Source organism: Schistocerca cancellata, chromosome 2 (genome assembly GCF_023864275.1).
Source record: "Schistocerca cancellata isolate TAMUIC-IGC-003103 chromosome 2, iqSchCanc2.1, whole genome shotgun sequence".
Classification (NCBI taxonomy): domain Eukaryota; kingdom Metazoa; phylum Arthropoda; class Insecta; order Orthoptera; family Acrididae; genus Schistocerca; species Schistocerca cancellata.
The window spans coordinates 729,326,822-729,344,098 of NC_064627.1; the positions used below are offsets into that span (position 1 = coordinate 729,326,822).

Consider the following 17,277-nt stretch of genomic DNA (forward strand, 5'->3'; position numbering starts at 1 on the left):
AGTCCTTAATTTCCTACGTAATGTATTTTCCTATCTTTTTACGTATTCCTGAGCCACTATATTTACTGATGAGCATCGCGATCTGCTATCGTTTCCTAACGGGTTGCTGTAGTACTTCCCTTTCCATTACCCAATAAATGTGCTCTGCATTTGTCAGCTTCAGCTGCCAAATATCCTCAAGGCAGAAGAACCGAAAAGGACGATCGTGGAACACTGCTGGATGTCTTACGAAGGACAGAAATCGATGTTGCCCTACTCTAGTGTAGTGCACGACCATGCCCACAACGCAATTCACAAGCAGGGCACCTTGATTTCACACATTTACAAAAATATCTCAGTTTAACGAGGCTCTTGGAGAGGACAGAATGAGGGTCCATGTTTACGTAACAGTTTCTTATATTAAGTTACAAATTTACTGAGGTATTTCACCTTTCATTTCAGGGTAAGAGATCTGGGAGAGACGTTCAATAAGTAGTACAACGAAAGTCACGCCCCTCCTCACAGCTTTACTTCTACCAGTATCTCGTCTCCTATTTTCCAGACTTTACAGAAGCTCTCCTGCGAAACTTGCAGAACTAGCACTCCTGAAAGAAAGGATATTGCGGAGACTTGGCTTAGCCACAGCCTTGGGGATGTTTCCAGAATGAGATTTTCACTCTGCAGTGGAATGTGCGCTGTTATGAAACTTCCTGGCAGATTAAAACTGTGTGCCGGACCGAGACTCGAACTCGGGACCTTTGCCTTTCGCGGACAAGTGCTACAGAAAGCTGCAGAGTGAAAATCTCATTCTGGAAACATCCCCCAGGCTGTGGCTAAGCCATGTCTCCACAATATCCTTTCTTTCAGGAGTGCTAGTTCTGCAAGGTTCGCAGGAGAGTTTCTGTAAAGTTTGGAAAGTTGGAGACGAGGCACTGGCAGAAGTAAAGCTGTGAGGACGGGTTGTGAGTCGTGTTTGGGTAGCTCAGATGGTAGAGCACTTGCTTGCGAAAGGCAAAGGTCCCGAGTTCGAGTCTCGGTCCGGCACACAGGTTTAATCTACCAGGAAGTTTCATATCAGTGCACACTCCGCTGCAGAGTGAAAATCTCATTCAAGTAATACAACACTTTTTTTTTCTAATAGGAGGTTGGCTTTATTCAGGATTACGATACACAATATTATTCCACGTCTACTGGCTACAAACCATATTTATCTACATAATCCCCGTTCAATGCGACGGCCTTAAACAATCTTACTGGGAGGGCCTTAACGTCCATATGGTATCACTCTACTGGCCGACGTCGGAGCCACCGTCTTGTTGCATAAGTAACCTCTCCATCATTCACGTACTGCTGGAGTGCATTCTCCATTGGACCAAACAGATGGCAGTCGGAAGATGCTCCGGCTGGACTGTAGAGTGGATAAGGAAGAACAGTCTAGTGAAGTTTTGGGAGCTCCTCTCGGATGCGCCGACTTGTGTGAGGCCTTACGTTGTCTTGCAGAAGGAGAAGTTCGTTTGCTTTTTCGCGACGACGAACACGCTGAAGTTGTTTCTTTACTTTCCTGAGGTTAGCGCAACACACTTAAGAGTTGATCGTTCCATGACGAGGGACAACATCCAACAGAACAGCTCCTTCAGAGTCCTAGAAGACAGCACGATTTTACCGGCTGAGGGTGCAGCTTTGAACTTTTTCTTCGTAAAAGATGTGTTGTAGCACCACTCCATGGATTGCCGTTTTGTTTCCGGTTCGAAGCTATGAACCCAAGTGTCATCCCCTGCGACGATGTTCGACAACGCTCAACCAATTCCGCACGGATGGTCCTTTGCTGCCCTTTATGGTCTTCTGTTAGGCCGTGAGGATCCCAGCGGGCACACACGTTTGATTACTACAAGGTGCATTGAAGTTCTAAGGCCTCCGATTTTTTTTTTCTAATTAACTACTCACCCGAAATCGATGAAACTGGCGTTACTTCTCGACGTAATCGCCCTGCAGACGTACACATTTTTCACAACGCTGACGCCATGATTCCATGGCAGCGGCGAAGGCTTCTTTAGGAGTCTGTTTTGACCACTGGAAAATCGCTGAGGCAATAGCAGCACGGCTGGTAAATGTGCGGCCACGGAGAGTGTCTTTCATTGTTGGAAAAAGCCAAAAGTCACTAGGAGCCAGGTCAGGTGAGTAGGGAGCATGAGGAATCACTTCAAAGTTGTTATCACGAAGAAACTGTTGCGTAACGTTAGCTCGATGTGCGGGTGCGTTGTCTTGGTGAAACAGCACACGCGCAGCCCTTCCCGGACGTTTTTGTTGCAGTGCAGGAAGGAATTTGTTCTTCAAAACATTTTCGTAGGATGCACCTGTTATCGTAGTGCCCTTTGGAACGCAATGGGTAAGGATTACGCCCTCGCTGTCCCAGAACATGGACACCATCATTTTTTCAGCACTGGCGGTTACCCGAAATTTTTTTGGTGGCGGTGAATCTGTGTGCTTCCATTGAGCTGACTGGCGCTTTGTTTCTGGATTGAAAAATGGCATCCACGTCTCATCCATTGTCACAACCGACGAAAAGAAAGTCCCATTCATGCTGTCGTTCCGTGTCAACATTGCTTGGCAACGTGCCACACGGGCAGTCATGTGGTCGTCCGTCAGCATTCGTGGCACCCACCTGGATGACACTTTTCGCATTTTCAGGTCGTCATGCAGGATTGTGTGCACAGAACCCACAGAAATGCCAACTCTGGAGGTGATCTGTTCAACAGTCATTCGGCGATCCCCCAAAACAATTCTCTCCACTTTCTCGATCATGTCGTCAGACCGGCTTGTGCGAGCCCGAGGTTGTTTCGGTTTGTTGTCACACGATGTTCTGCCTTCATTAAACTGTCGCACCCACGAACGCACTTTCGACACATCCATAACTCCATCACCACATGTCTCCTTCAACTGTCGATGAATTTCAATTGGTTTCACACCACGCAAATTCAGAAAACGAATGACTGCACGCTGTTCAAGTAAGGAAAACGTCGCCATTTTAAGTATTTAAAACAGTTCTCATTCTCGCCGCTGGCGGTAAAATTCCATATGCCGTACGGTGCTGCCATCTCTGGGACGTATTGACAATGAACGCGGCCTCATTTTAAAACAATGCGCATGTTTCTATCTCTTTCCAGTCCGGAGAAAAAAAATCAGAGGCCTTAGAACTTGAATGCACCTCGTACAACTGATAGACAAGCGTCTCAGCACCACCAGCAGAGACGTCCAGTTGTGCTGCGAGATTTTTGATTCTGATCCATCGATCACCTCAAATGAGAGTGGCTGCACGTTCCAACGTTGCAGGGGTCACACGCGTGCGTCGCCGGTCAGTATGCGGGAGATCGGACAGGTTTGAGTGACCTTGTTATGATGACGACAGACGCCTCGCCCAGCGGCTCAGAGTGCTTTTGGTCACTGCCAGGTCTCCATAGACATTCTGCAAGCGCCTGTGAGTATCTGCGATTCTCCAGTTTTCCGCCAAAAGAAACTCAGTGCCAGCTCTACGCTTGGAACAAACCTCAGTTACAGAGGCTTCTTTGAAAACTACTTAATCACGCAACCAGCTATCGGAACTTCGTGATCTATAGGGTCTGATGCGGGAATACTTTATGACGTCCCACGACAAATCTCATACGTTTTCAACTGAAATTGGCCGAGAGAAAAAAATGTATTGTGTTACTTCAAACGTTGATGACATCAGGCTGAGTGGTGGAAGAATTCCTTGTAGAAGACAGGACTTCAAATGGTATCTGGAAACATCCAAGTTCATAAGACATACACTCCTGGAAATGGAAAAAAGAACACATTGACACCGGTGTGTCAGACCCACCATACTTGCTCCGGACACTGCGAGAGGGCTGTACAAGCAATGATCACACGCACGGCACAGCGGACACACCAGGAACCGCGGTGTTGGCCGTCGAATGGCGCTAGCTGCGCAGCATTTGTGCACCGCCACCGTCAGTGTCAGCCAGTTTGCTGTGGCATACGGAGCTCCATTGCAGTCTTTAACACTGGTAGCATGCCGCGACAGCGTGGACGTGAACCGTATGTGCAGTTGACGGACTTTGAGCGAGGGCGTAGAGTGGGCATGTGGGAGGCCGGGTGGACGTACCGCCGAATTGCTCAACACGTGGGGCGTGAGGTCTCCACAGTACGTCGATGTTGTCGCCAGTGGTCGGCGGAAGGTGCACGTGCCCGTCGACCTGGGACCGGACCGCAGCGCCGCACGGATGCACGCCAAGACCGTAGGATTCTACGCAGTGCCGTAGGGGACCGCACCGCCACTTCGCAGCAAATTAGGGACACTGTTGCTCCTGGGGTATCGGCGAGGACCATTCGCAACCGTCTCCATGAAGCTGGGCTACGGTCCCGCACACCGTTAGGCCGTCTTCCGCTCACGCCCCAACATCGTGCAGCCCGCCTCCAGTCGTGTCGCGACAGGCGTGAATGGAGGGACGAATGGAGACGTGTCGTCTTCAGCGATGAGAGTCGCTTCTGCCTTGGTGCCAATGATGGTCGTATGCGTGTTTGGCGCCGTGCAGGTGAGCGCCACAATCAGGACTGCCTACGACCGAGGCTCACAGGGCCAACACCCGGCATCATGGTGTGGGGAGCGATCTCCTACACTGGCCGTACACCACTGGTGATCGTCGAGGGGACACTGAATAGTGCACGGTACATCCAAACCGTCATCGAACCCATCGTTCTACCATTCCTAGACCGGCAAGGGAACTTGCTGTTCCAACAGGACAATGCACGTCCGCATGTATCCCGTGCCACCCAACGTGCTCTAGAAGGTGTAAGTCAACTACCCTGGCCAGCAAGATCTCCGGATCTGTCCCCCATTGAGCATGCTTGGGACTGGATGAAGCGTCGTCTCACGCGGTCTGCACGTCCAGCACGAACGCTGGTCCAACTGAGGCGCCAGGTGGAAATGGCATGGCAAGCCGTTCCACAGGACTACATCCAGCATCTCTACGATCGTCTCCATGGGAGAATAGCAGCCTGCATTGCTGCGAAAGGTGGATATACACTGTACTAGTGCCGACATTGTGCATGCTCTGTTGCCTGTGTCTATGTGCCTGTGGTTCTGTCAGTGTGATCATGTGATGTATCTGACCCCAGGAATGTGTCAATAAAGTTTCCCCTTCCTGGGACAATGAATTCACGGTGTTCTTATTTCAATTTCCAGGAGTGTATTTTAGAAGCTGCCTCCCTCACGGCGGATACAGGAGTTTCGTTGGTTAAAAGCTCACAGGTCTCGCAATCGTTTTCAGCAGGCTACTGCTGAGCCCACTGGCGGATATGTTTATGCGCAAAACACGCAGAGCCGCTGCACTGGCAGGCTGACATTTGTCACGGTGTGCGCGCCGGCCATCCGGTGTAGATGGCTGTCATTGTTGGTGACGACCAGTCCTCAAGGGCTTATTTTTCACTGTCATCCATTATGACAGTCGTCAGTGTCCCGTGCACTACTCTGTACCTGCCTCCGTAACACAGGCCAGGTTGACAGAATGTTCCAGATTACGCATTCCATCAGTCCTGAACATCTGGCCATCATCATGTGTCTGCTCCAGTACTGTTAGGTTCGCAACTCAACTGTTTTGAGCTATCCTTCCTAATGTCTTTATTGGGTTGAAGAATAGAACCATTGGGCCACTGTACATACACTGGGTGATTCCGTGATGATACTACAAACTTTCAGGGATGATGGTGAAGAGTAAATGTATCAATTTGAAATAACGGACCCTTGCCGAAAGTTATACGTGAAAATCGTTCTGATACCTCTGACCATGAAATGCATGTATTGGTACTGTTACGACTAAGATTGTAGGATAGGCAATACCGACAAGGACCTAGGTGCAGAGGCTGCAGTAATAACTCTAGCAATCCATTGCTAGTGGCTTACTGTGTACTGACGTGATTAATCTTCGCTTACAATAATTGTACGAGACTGTCTTTACAATTTGAACTGTTAACGTCGATCAGTCCTAAATAAATGGAATAGTACCCGACGATGGAATTTGCAAACATGATTTTTGTGTGTGGGCAAGCAGATGGAAGCATCGGAGAAGTGGACAGTTTTTACAGGTGCAAATATCCGCGTAGAAGACGTCCGGCTCACCCCACGTTCTGAAGATTGTTCCAACAATCAAGCTAAACAGGGCAATTGGTACCACAGTTCAACGACAGAGGAAGACGACGAACTACAGTTACTCCCTATGCAGTGCATGACCATGCGAATGAGGCGCCTGCAATCAGCATTCAATCAGTTATACGTGAAATGAATGTTTAGGAGAGTACTGTATGGAAGGTTACTGGAAATGCAGCTACACTCCTGTCGTCCTCAGAAATGGAGTGTTTTGACTCCTGTTGACTTTGGAGCTCATGCCGTTTTCGAAAACTGGTTCTTTCTCCGTCTTACAGTCGATCCTCAGTTTCGTGCGTACATATGATGGATGAAGCCTGTTTCATTGGAGACTGAATGCTAAGCAGTGGCAGCTGTTACGTTTGGGCCGATGAGAAACCCACGCTACTGTTGTCAAAAGCCATCAACAAATGCTATCAGTGTACGTGTGGATGGGTATAGTCAGTCATTATGTACTAGTCCCGTTTGTACTTCCTCCCAGCTTAAATCCACCAGTGTAGAAAGCGTTTATCTGAGACGTACTACCCAGGTTCCTGGAACGTACCTCACTTGTTATTCGTCAGCGGATATGGTTCTAACACGATGGAGTCCCGCCTCATTTTGAACTATGGATTCGAGAACAGTTGCTGCGGCATTTCCTGAAAAGTGGTTAGGCAGAGAAGGTTCTATTTCGTGGCTAGCGCTTTCATCTAATCTCACCCCTCTTGACTTCTTCATGTGGAGCCATGTGAAAACTCTTGTGTACGAGACGCCAGCCGAGACTGAAGAGAATCTCCAGGGAAGAATTCTCGCTGTCTGCCACACTGTTTAAGTGACACTTGGGACATTAGAACGGGCAAGACGGTACCATGCCTATAGTGACGCTGGGCGATACATCTTTGAAGAATTGTAGTAAATGTAGCAGTTCGTGAAGCTTGTGCATGTGAATGGAGTTCATTATTAATATACCGTATATTTGGAATTTTTCACTCGCTGACATCAAGCTCGGTGCGCCGTTACTCGTCCGTCGATAGGGGAAATGATCTGAGTGTATTGAGGAATATTCAGCGGGAATTCTGTACATCATGATCAGGTTTCGGAAGGTGGGGCCTTTAATTGGATCAAGGCGAGAGGCTAAGGTGGAACTTGATAGATTTTCGCTTATGCCTTTCTATACGGAGTAGGGTTCCATATTTCAGTCATACATTTACCCTTCTGCATCACCCCTGAAATTTTGTAACATCATCACGGAAACACCCTGTAGAGATGTATGAGGGCTTGCTTATCACCTTGTGGGAATAATGGCTTGGAACTCTGGATAAATACGATTCGATCGAATGGGAGATCAGCTGATCTCGTGGATCAGTCTGATGGTAAAACTGAAGACAAGAACTAGAAAAAACAAATATTAATTCGGTCGCAAAAACTGCCAAATGGGAGATATTGATATTAGCACGCCTGTTATTAAGAACAACCAGAAAAAATAAAAGCGAACAAAGTAACAGGTGTTGACGGAATTCCAGTTACGTTTTACATTAAATACGCTGTCGAATTATTCTGCTTCCTAGGTCATATTTATCGAGAATCTCTTGACCAGCGAATAGTACCATCTGTCTGGAAAAGCATGCGAATCACTCCTGTTCACAAAAACGGTAAAAGAACGGATGCACAGGACCACAGCGCAATAACGCTGACGTACGAGTGTTGCTGGATCCTGGAGCATATGCTAAACTTAAAAATTATAACGTTCCTGAAGAAAGTAAGTTTCTTTCCAAGTTCCAGCACCGATTCAGGAAACCTCACTCGTACAAAATACAGCTCGCTTTACCTATACACGACATCTTGCAAAGGGAGATTCCACTTTATTGCATTTCCGAAAGGCCTTAAAGGCCGTACCACATAATCTACTAGAAAGATAGATATGATCACAAAGAATACATCTGCAGATACCAGATTAATCTTTAACTAATGCAAACTGCACAGTCGGAGGCGAGTGTTCAAGAGAAACGAATGCAATATAGGACGTGGTCCTAGGAAGCGTAAAGGAGCCTCTGATGTTCTCAGTTCACATCAAAGGTTTAACAGCATCAACACCACTGTCAGACTGTTCGCTGAAGATTTTGTAGTCCATATCCTCAGGTGGTTACACATCCAGAATAATATCGAAGTGTTCTTGTGAAACCCCTTTGAGTATTTTAGGGAACTTTATATTCGATGAAGAATGTGCGACCATTCTCCTACTACCATCGCTTATCTCGCATACGGATCAATAGAATAAGATAAGAGAGATAAGGGTGCGTACAGAGGCAAACAGGCAGTCATGTTTCCATCTCTCGTTATGCGCATGAAACAAAACGAACAGAACAGAAAGTAGCTAATACAGTACCTTAAAACGTACAGCGCCTTGCGTCTCGTATACAGGGGTTGAACAAAAGTATGGAAACACTGCGAGAAATGCGTGCTTGTACATAAAAGCAGGAGCGCTGTTGTATTTCACCAAGAACGACATCTGTACGATGTCCTCAATAAATAACAAGTGTCAGTCGTGGTCGTAACAGTGTCCTGCGACGTTGTGAGTGCATTATGTCGAAGCTAAATGAATCTGAACGTAGTAAAATAGTTGGTGCTCTTATGGTGCATGCTTCCGCAACGAATGCAGAAGAAGCGTTTAGAGTTTCAAGAGGCACCATATCGAAGATTTATATCGCATACAGGGAAAACATCAACGAAGTCAGAACGTGGACGATATTGTGCACTGACGCATCGTGACAGATGGTCACTGAAGAGGACGACACCTTCAGAACTCACTGCAGAACTGGATGTCGAACTCACGAACACTATCAGCACTAAAACAACAGGAAGGCAGCTCCATAAGTAGGGAATTGCAAGCTAATGGAATTGCAAAGCCACACATCAGTGATGCAAATCCCCGTAAGATGATAACGTCGAGCCGAAGCCACAAAGCCTGGACTACGGAGCAATGAAAGAATGAGTGTTATTTCACACTCTTTTCAACTTCTGGACGAATTTAAGTCCCAAGAGAAAAATATGGAGGGATTTCGGTGATCACTTGGACAGCTATACCGTGGTATTCCATTACCTCCATGGTTACTCCGCGAGGCCATATTACTGCCAAGAAATATGTAACCATTTTGGCTGACTAGGCCCATCCCATGGTACAACACTTGTTCCCCAACAGCGATGCTATGTTCCAAGAGGAAAGGGTCCTGTTAAACAGCTTACATCGTCCAGGACTCGTTTTGCGATTATGAAGATGAATTGTCGCATCTCCCCTGGACACCAGTCACCAGATCTCATAATTATTGAGCCGTTGTGGTCTGCTTTGGAGAGAAGGGTGCGTGATAATTGTGCACCTTCTTTATCGTTACCTGATTGCCACTGTTTTACAGGATGAGTGGTATAAGATTTCCTTGCAGACCAACAGGGCCCTTATTTGTAAACTCTGGGTCGACTAGAAGCTGTTTTGAATTTCACGGCTTTTCTGCACCGTATTGGGTACTGTAAGGTATTGTGTTTCTCGTGTTTCTATATTTTTGTTCGCCCACTGTGAATAGACGTAGAGAGAACGTGGAACGTGAGTGTAGTGGAGTAATGGATAGCGGGGTATGGACGGTGCGAGGTACCGTTGTGTATGAAGTGGTGGTGACTGGTCATGTATGTCTTCGTGGACTCATGTGCATTAGTCTGCCGCGCGGGATTAGCCGAGCGGTCTTTGGCGCTGCAGTCATGGGCTGTGCCGCTGGTTCCGGCAGAGGTTCGAGTCCTCCCTCAGGCATGGGTGTGTGTGTTTGTCCTTAGGATAATTTAAGTAGTGTGTAAGCTTAGGGACTGATGACCTTAGCAGTTAAGTCCCATAAGATTTCACACACACATTTGCATTAGTCTGCGGTAATCGAGACTTCCTTTTTTTATAGTATTCACACATTTTTGCTGTTAAAGATAATAAGTATCAACGGCCTTGTCGCGGTAGGTATTTCGCCTCCTATCAAATCACCGAAGTTAAACAACGTCAGGCATGGTTAGCCCTTCGGTACGTTACCTACGGGGTCACCATGGATTATTACCTGCCGCGGTGCACTCATACTCATGATGACAACTGAGTAACAACTTGACCGAGTAGCAGCGCCTCCAAGTCACGAAAACTGACAACATCCGGGCGACGAGTGAGATGACCCTATATCCCCCCATATCCGCATCCTAACACGTCAGTCGATGAGGATGACACGGCGGTCGGTCAGTGCCGTTTGGCTTTCCGAGAGCTGTTAGAATGGAGCTAAAAGGCATTAGTCCTTTCCCAGTCTTCTATCGATAAGTGTTGGCATAATGGACAACATACTTATTTTGCTTTGTGTATAACTATAGTCTAATTTTTTCCTTGCTACTAATACTGCATTTCCTAGATGAAAGAACATACCTTTATCTTAATTCTTGGCCGTTTCAGTCCCCTGTTGATAACTGCATGTTCATGATCTTTGTACGTGTATCTTACTCTACTCCAGCAAGTATAAGTTTTCTCGAACTTCACCTAGCAGTGATTTGATCAGTTTACAATCCTTCTTGTCTCCCAGCCGTTTACAAGATTATTCACACATTTTATTCTTATAATTTTGGTAGACAATATTTAAAAAGTGTGTGATAAAAATAATGAGGCGTACACCAGCGGAGTCGTTATTCATAGTCTTGGTAGCAGTGCTGAATGGCTTCAACTGGTAGAGTCTTTAACACGTAACTTGTCAGTCACATTCTTTGAATTTTCCCCAGAGTTCCAAAATGACGTGCTGTTATTTTCCAATTTCAGGAAATGAGAAAAGCCGCAAGGACTCAGATCAGGTGAACAGATGGGCTGTGGAACAGCAGGAATGCCTTTTGGGAGCAAAAATTCCTTGTCGGAAGTGGTCGTGTGATATGGTGCCCCGTCATGATGTAGCATCCATTTGTCTGCAATATCATGCCCCACTCGATTCAGCCTTCCTGAGTCTCTCAAGGACATATCTGTAAAACTCTTGGTTGGCAGTTTGTCCTGGAGACAAGACCTTTCTACGGTCAAAAAAGCAATCAGCATTGTTTTCATCCGTGGTTTGCTCATTCGAACTTTCTCTGGTCAAAGGGATGTCGCAGAGTGCCACTTCTCATTTCCCCGCTTTGTCTCAGAATGGTATTCAAAAATCCTGAATTCGCTACCTGTGATCACGCGGTCATTGGCAATGCTCTCAATAAGATCACCGCATACGTTCCCTCGATTGTCCTTCTGCTCAATTGAGAAGTGTTTCAGCACCATTTTTGAACAACCTTTTCGCAGGTGCAAATCCTTGGTCAAAATCTGATGCATGGTGAAAGGGTTTAACAGATCACTCCTCATCCTTATTGTTAAACGTCGATCCGATCGCACAAAAACGTGCACGTTCGGCGTTTTGCAAACATACGCCTGATCCATGTGGCGATCAAGCGGCTGCGGTGTTCGGGACAGTTTTCATACCTATGCGGAAGTTGCCGAAGATTGCCGATGCTGCTTCCCTTAATAACAGGCGGGCGAGCACTTGTACACTGCCATGAGGATGGCGCAGCCACGTGAGCGCTTGTTCACGGCCACGTATGCCACACGCTTGCATTCACTTGCACGTAGGCTGCAAATTTCAATGTGAGCATGCGCGATGCACTTCGTTTGCCACCAGAATAAGGTGAAAGATAAATACAGATAAAAATTATAATTCGTTATTTGTGAATAATGTATATTATTCGAAACAGTATTCACATATATGAATAAAACATTTCTTCATCACTGAATAAAAAATGTTACGAATAATAGATATATGGGGAATAGAATGACACTTATTGTTCCAATTTTTTGTCAGTTTTTAAACGTATGCATGGTTTTTTGTAGTTAATTTAATCTTCAGAACATTTCTTCTTGTAAACGGCAGGTGATGGCTTCAAGACATCATTCAAAAAATGTCATTAGAGACATTATTTCACTTTCGAAGGTAGTTAGGTTTTTGAATATCTGCGTATTACTAGACAGAGTTTGTGCATTTTCGTCAGGTGCTACAGTAGAGTTGCGCAGCACGTGCCGATAGTCCATTTATCTGCATAGTTTAGTTTTCCACGGTCTTTAGTATGGACAGGGACTGCGATTGTTGTGTGCGGATGCGAGCCGAGTTGGTGACACTTCACTCTCAGCTTCAGGCTGTGACGGCTTTGGTTACACAGCTTGAGGCTGCAGTGGATGGGCACCACTGTTGTGGGCCGGCCGTGGGGATCCAACGGACGTCCAGCACGTCCGAGTCCTCCGATCGGTCCTCACCGGTGGCCAGCCCAGTTACTGCTCCCACTGAGGCTGACCCCTCACCTGTGGTCGAGTGGGAGGTCTCCCTGGGCTAAAGCAGGCGTCGAAAGACTTCCCAGGCGGCCGCACGTAAGGCCTCCCCAGTTTGTCTGACAAACAGGTTCCAGGTGTTGTCTGTGGCTGACACTGTCGCTGAGCCAGATGCTGTCGCCTGTCCTGTTTCAATGGAAGCCACTCATCCTGCAAGGTCTGGGCAATCGCAGAAGCTGAGATTATTGGTAGTTGGGAGCTCCAACGTTAGGCGCGTTATGGGGCCCCTTAGGGACTTGGCCGACAAGGAGGGTAAGATATCCAATGTGCACTCTGTGTGCATATCGGGTAGAGTCATTCCAGAAGTGGAAAGGGTCTTCACAGATGCCATGAAGAGCACAGGGTGCAGCCCACTGCAAATGGTTGCTCACGTCGGTACCAATGATGTGTGTCACTTTGGATCAGAAGAGATTCTCTCTGGTTTCGAGCTGCTAAGTCATAAAGGTTGCCAGTCTTGCTTGCAAGATGAAAACAGAGCTGACCATGTGTAGCATAGTTGACAGGACCGATTGCGGACCTCTGGTACAGAGCCGAATGGAGGGTCTGAATCAGAGGCTCAAACGGTTCTGCGACCGTGTAGGCTGCAGATTCCTAGACTTGCTCCAAAGGGTGGTTGGGTTTCGGGCTCCGCTGAATAGGTCAGATGTCCACTATACGCAGGAGGTGGCTACGCCGGTAGCAGGGGCTGTGTGGCGTGACTGGGCGGTTTTTTAAGTTAGAGGGTCTCGGGAAAAATAAGAAGGGCTTCAGTCACAAAGGAAGCAGGCTGAACACAGGAAAAACGTAGATACAGGAACCATTGGTGTAACAGTTATAAATTGTCGTAGCTGTGTTGGGAAACTACCAGAGCTTCAAGCGCTAATAGAAAGCACTGATGCTCAAATCGTTGTAGGCGCTGATAGCTGGCATAAAGCCGGAAATAGGCTCAGTCGAAATTTTTGTGAAGAACCTAATGGTGTTCCGAAAGGATAGGCTAAACAAGGTTGACGGTGGCAAGTTTGTTGCTGTCAGAAGCAGTTTAACGAAATTGAAGTAGATGCTTCCTGTGAGTTAGTATGGGCAGAGGTTATTGTTGGCAACAGGAATAAAATAATAATTGGATCCTTTTACCGACCTCCCAATTCAGATGATACAGTTTCAGAAAGGTTCAAAGAAAACTTGAGTTTAATTTCAAACACGTACCCAGTTCATACGATAATAGCTGGTGGTGACTTTAATTTACCCTCGATATGCTGACAAAAATATGTTTTATTCCGGAGGTACGCATAAAATATCATCTGAAATTGTGCTAAACGCATTCTCTGAAAATTATTTCGAGCAATTAGTTCATGAGCCCACGCGAATAGTAAACGGTTGTGAAAACACACTTGACCTCTTAGCAACAAATAATCCTGAGTTAATAACGAGCGTCAAATCCGATTCAGGAATTAGTGAACACAGGGCTATCGTAGCAAGATTGAATATCGTAATCCCCAAATCCTCGAAAAATAAGCGAAAAATATACCTATTAAAAAAATGGTTCAAATGGCTCTGAGCACTATGGGACTTAACATCTCAGGTCATTAGTCAGCTGGAACTTAGAACTACTTAAACCTAACTAACCTAAGGACATCACACACATCCATGCCCGAGGCAGGATTCGAACCTGCGACCGTAGTGGTCGCGCGGTTCCAGACTGAAGCGCCTAGAACCGCTCGGGCACACCGGCCGGCTATTCAAAAAAGCAGATAAAAATTCACTCGACGCCTTCCTGAGAGACAATATCCACTCATTCCAAATTAATAGTGTAGACTGGATGTGGCTTAAATTCAAAGAAATAGTATCGGCAGCAACTGAGAGATTTATACCAAATAAAGTAACAACGACGGAGCTGATCTTCCTTGGTACACAAAACGTTGCAGAAACAACGAAACAAACATGCCAAATCCTCAAGATTGACGATCTTTTACAGAAGCTCGAAATTTAGCGCGGAGTTCACTGTGAGTTGCCTATAACAGTTTCCACAACGAAATTTTGTCTCGAAACCTGGCAGAAAATCCAAAGAGATTCTGGTCGTATGTGAAGTACAGGGTTATTACAAATGATTGAAGCGATTTCACAGCTCTACAATAACTTTATTATTTGAGATATTTTCACAATGCTTTGCACACACATACAAAAACTCAAAAAGTTTTTTTAGGTATTCACAAATGTTCGATATGTGCCCCTTTAGTGATTCGGCAGACACCAAGCCGATAATCAAGTTCCTCCCACATTCGGCGCAGCATGTCCCCATCAATGAGTTCGAAAGCATCGTTGATGTGAGCTCGCAGTTCTGGCACGTTTCTTGGTAGAGGAGGTTTAAACACTGAATCTTTCACATAACCCCACAGAAAGAAATCGCATGGGGTTAAGTCGGGAGAGCGTGGACGCCATGACATGAATTGCTGATCATAATCTCCACCACGACCGATCCATCGGTTTTCCAATCTCCTGTTTAAGAAATGCCGAACATCATGATGGAAGTGCGGTGGAGCACCATCCTGTGGTACGTTTAGCTCCTTGCTTGCTTTGTTCGTCGACTTCCGCGGGCTACGCGTGAAACTTGCCCGCACGCGTTCAACCGTTTCTTCGCTCACTGCAGGCCGACCCGTTGATTTCCCCTTACAGAGGCATGCAGAAGCTTTAAACTGCGCATACCATCGTCGAATAGAGTTAGCAGTTGGTGGATCTTTGTTGAACTTCGTCCTGAAGTGTCGTTGCACTGTTATGACTGACTGATGTGAGTGCATTTCAAACACGACATACTCTTTCTCGGCTCCTGTCGCCATTTTGTCTCACTGCGCTCTCGAGCGCTCTGGCGGCAGAAACCTGAAGTGCGGCTTCAGCCGAACAAAACTTTATGAGTTTTTCTACGTATCTGTAGTGTGTCGTGACCATATGTCAATGAATGGAGCTACAGTGAATTTATGAAATCGCTTCAATCATTTGTAATAGCCCTGTATGTTAGCGGCAAGAAACAATCAATGCCTTCTCTGCAAGATAGCAATTGAGATACTACTGAAGACAGTGCTGCCAAAGCAGAGTTACTAAACACAGCCTTCCGAAATTCCTTCACAAAAGAAGACGCAGTAAATATTCCAGAATTCGAATCGAGAACAGCTGCCAACATGAGTAACGTAGAAGTAAATATCCTCGGAGTAGTGAAGCAACTTAAATCATTTAATAAAAGCAAGTCTTCTTGTCCAGACTGTATACCAATTAGGTTTCTTTCCGAGTATGTTGATGCATTAGCTCCATACTTAACAATCATATACAACCGTTCGCTCGACGAAAGATCCATACCCAAAGACTGCAAAGTTGCACAGGTCACACCAATATTCAAGAAAGGTAGTAGGAGTAATCCACTAAATTACAGGCCCCTATCGTTAACGTTGATATGCAGCAGGATTTTAAAACATATATCGTGTTCGAACATAATGAATTACCTCGAAGAAAACAGTCTATTGACACACAGTCAACATGGGTTTAGAAAACATCGTTCTTGTGAAACCCAACTAGCTCTTTATTCACATGAAGTGCTGAGTGCTACTGACAAGGGATTTCAGATCGTTCCGTATTTCTGTGTTTCCGGAAGGCTTTTGACACTGTACCACACAAGCGGCTCGTAGTGAAATTGCGTGCTTATGGAATATGGTCTCAGTTATGTGACTGGATCTGTGATATCTTGTCAGAGAGGTCACAGTTCGTAGTAACTGACGGAAAGTCATCGAGTAAAACAGAAGTGATTTTTGGCGTTCCCCAAGGTAATGTTATAGGCCATTTGCTGTTCCTTATCCATATAAACGATTTGGGAGACAATCTGAGCAGCCGTCTTCTGTTGTTTGCAGATGACGCTGTCGTTTATCGACTAATAAAGTCATCAGAAGATCAAGACAAACTGCAAAATGATTTAGAAAAGATGTCTGAATGGTGCGAAAAGTGGCAGCTGACCTTAAATAACAAAAAGTGTGAGGTCTTCCACATGAGTGCCAAAAGGAACTTGTTAAACTTCGGTTACACGATAAATCATTCTAATCTAAAAGCCGTAAATTCAACTAAATATCTAAGTATTACAATTACGATCAACTTAAATTGGAAATAACACATAGAAAATGTTGTGGGAAAGGCTAACCAAAGACTGCGTTTAATTGGCAGAACACTTAGAAAATGTAATAGACCTACTAAGGAGACTACCTACACTACACTTGTCCGTCCTCTTTTAGAATACTGCTGCGCGGTGTGGGATCCTTACCAGATAGGACTGACGGAGTACATCGAAAAAGTTCAAAGAAAGGCAGCATGTTTTGTATTTTCGCGAAATATGGGAGAGAGTGTCACAGAAACGATACAGGATTTGCAATGGACATAATTAAAAGAAAGGCGTTTTTCGTTGCGACGGAATCTTCTCACGCTATTCCAATCACCAACTTTCTCCTCCGAATGCGAAAATATGTTGTTGACACCGACTTACATAGGGAGGAACGATCACCAAGACAAAATAAGGGAAATCAGAGCTCGTACGGAAAGATATAGGTGTTCATTCTTTCCGCGTGCTATACGAGATTGGAATAATAGATGATTGTGAAGGCGGTTCGATGAACCTTCTGCCAGGCACTTAAATGTGATTTGCAGAGTATCCATGTAGATGTAGATAGTAAAGACAGTATATTCTACATGTGGAAAGAGGTTGTTGATGAATTATATCGCCTGAAGTACTCTTCATTTC

The 17,277-nt window shown here is 45.8% G+C and overlaps 1 protein-coding gene across 2 annotated transcripts in view; it reads right to left on the bottom strand.

The window, feature by feature from the left end:
- LOC126162529 (sodium-dependent nutrient amino acid transporter 1-like) overlaps positions 1–17,277 on the bottom strand; it is a 222,386-nt gene that overhangs the window by 125,836 nt on the left and 79,273 nt on the right. The gene's annotated exons all lie outside the window — the stretch shown is intronic.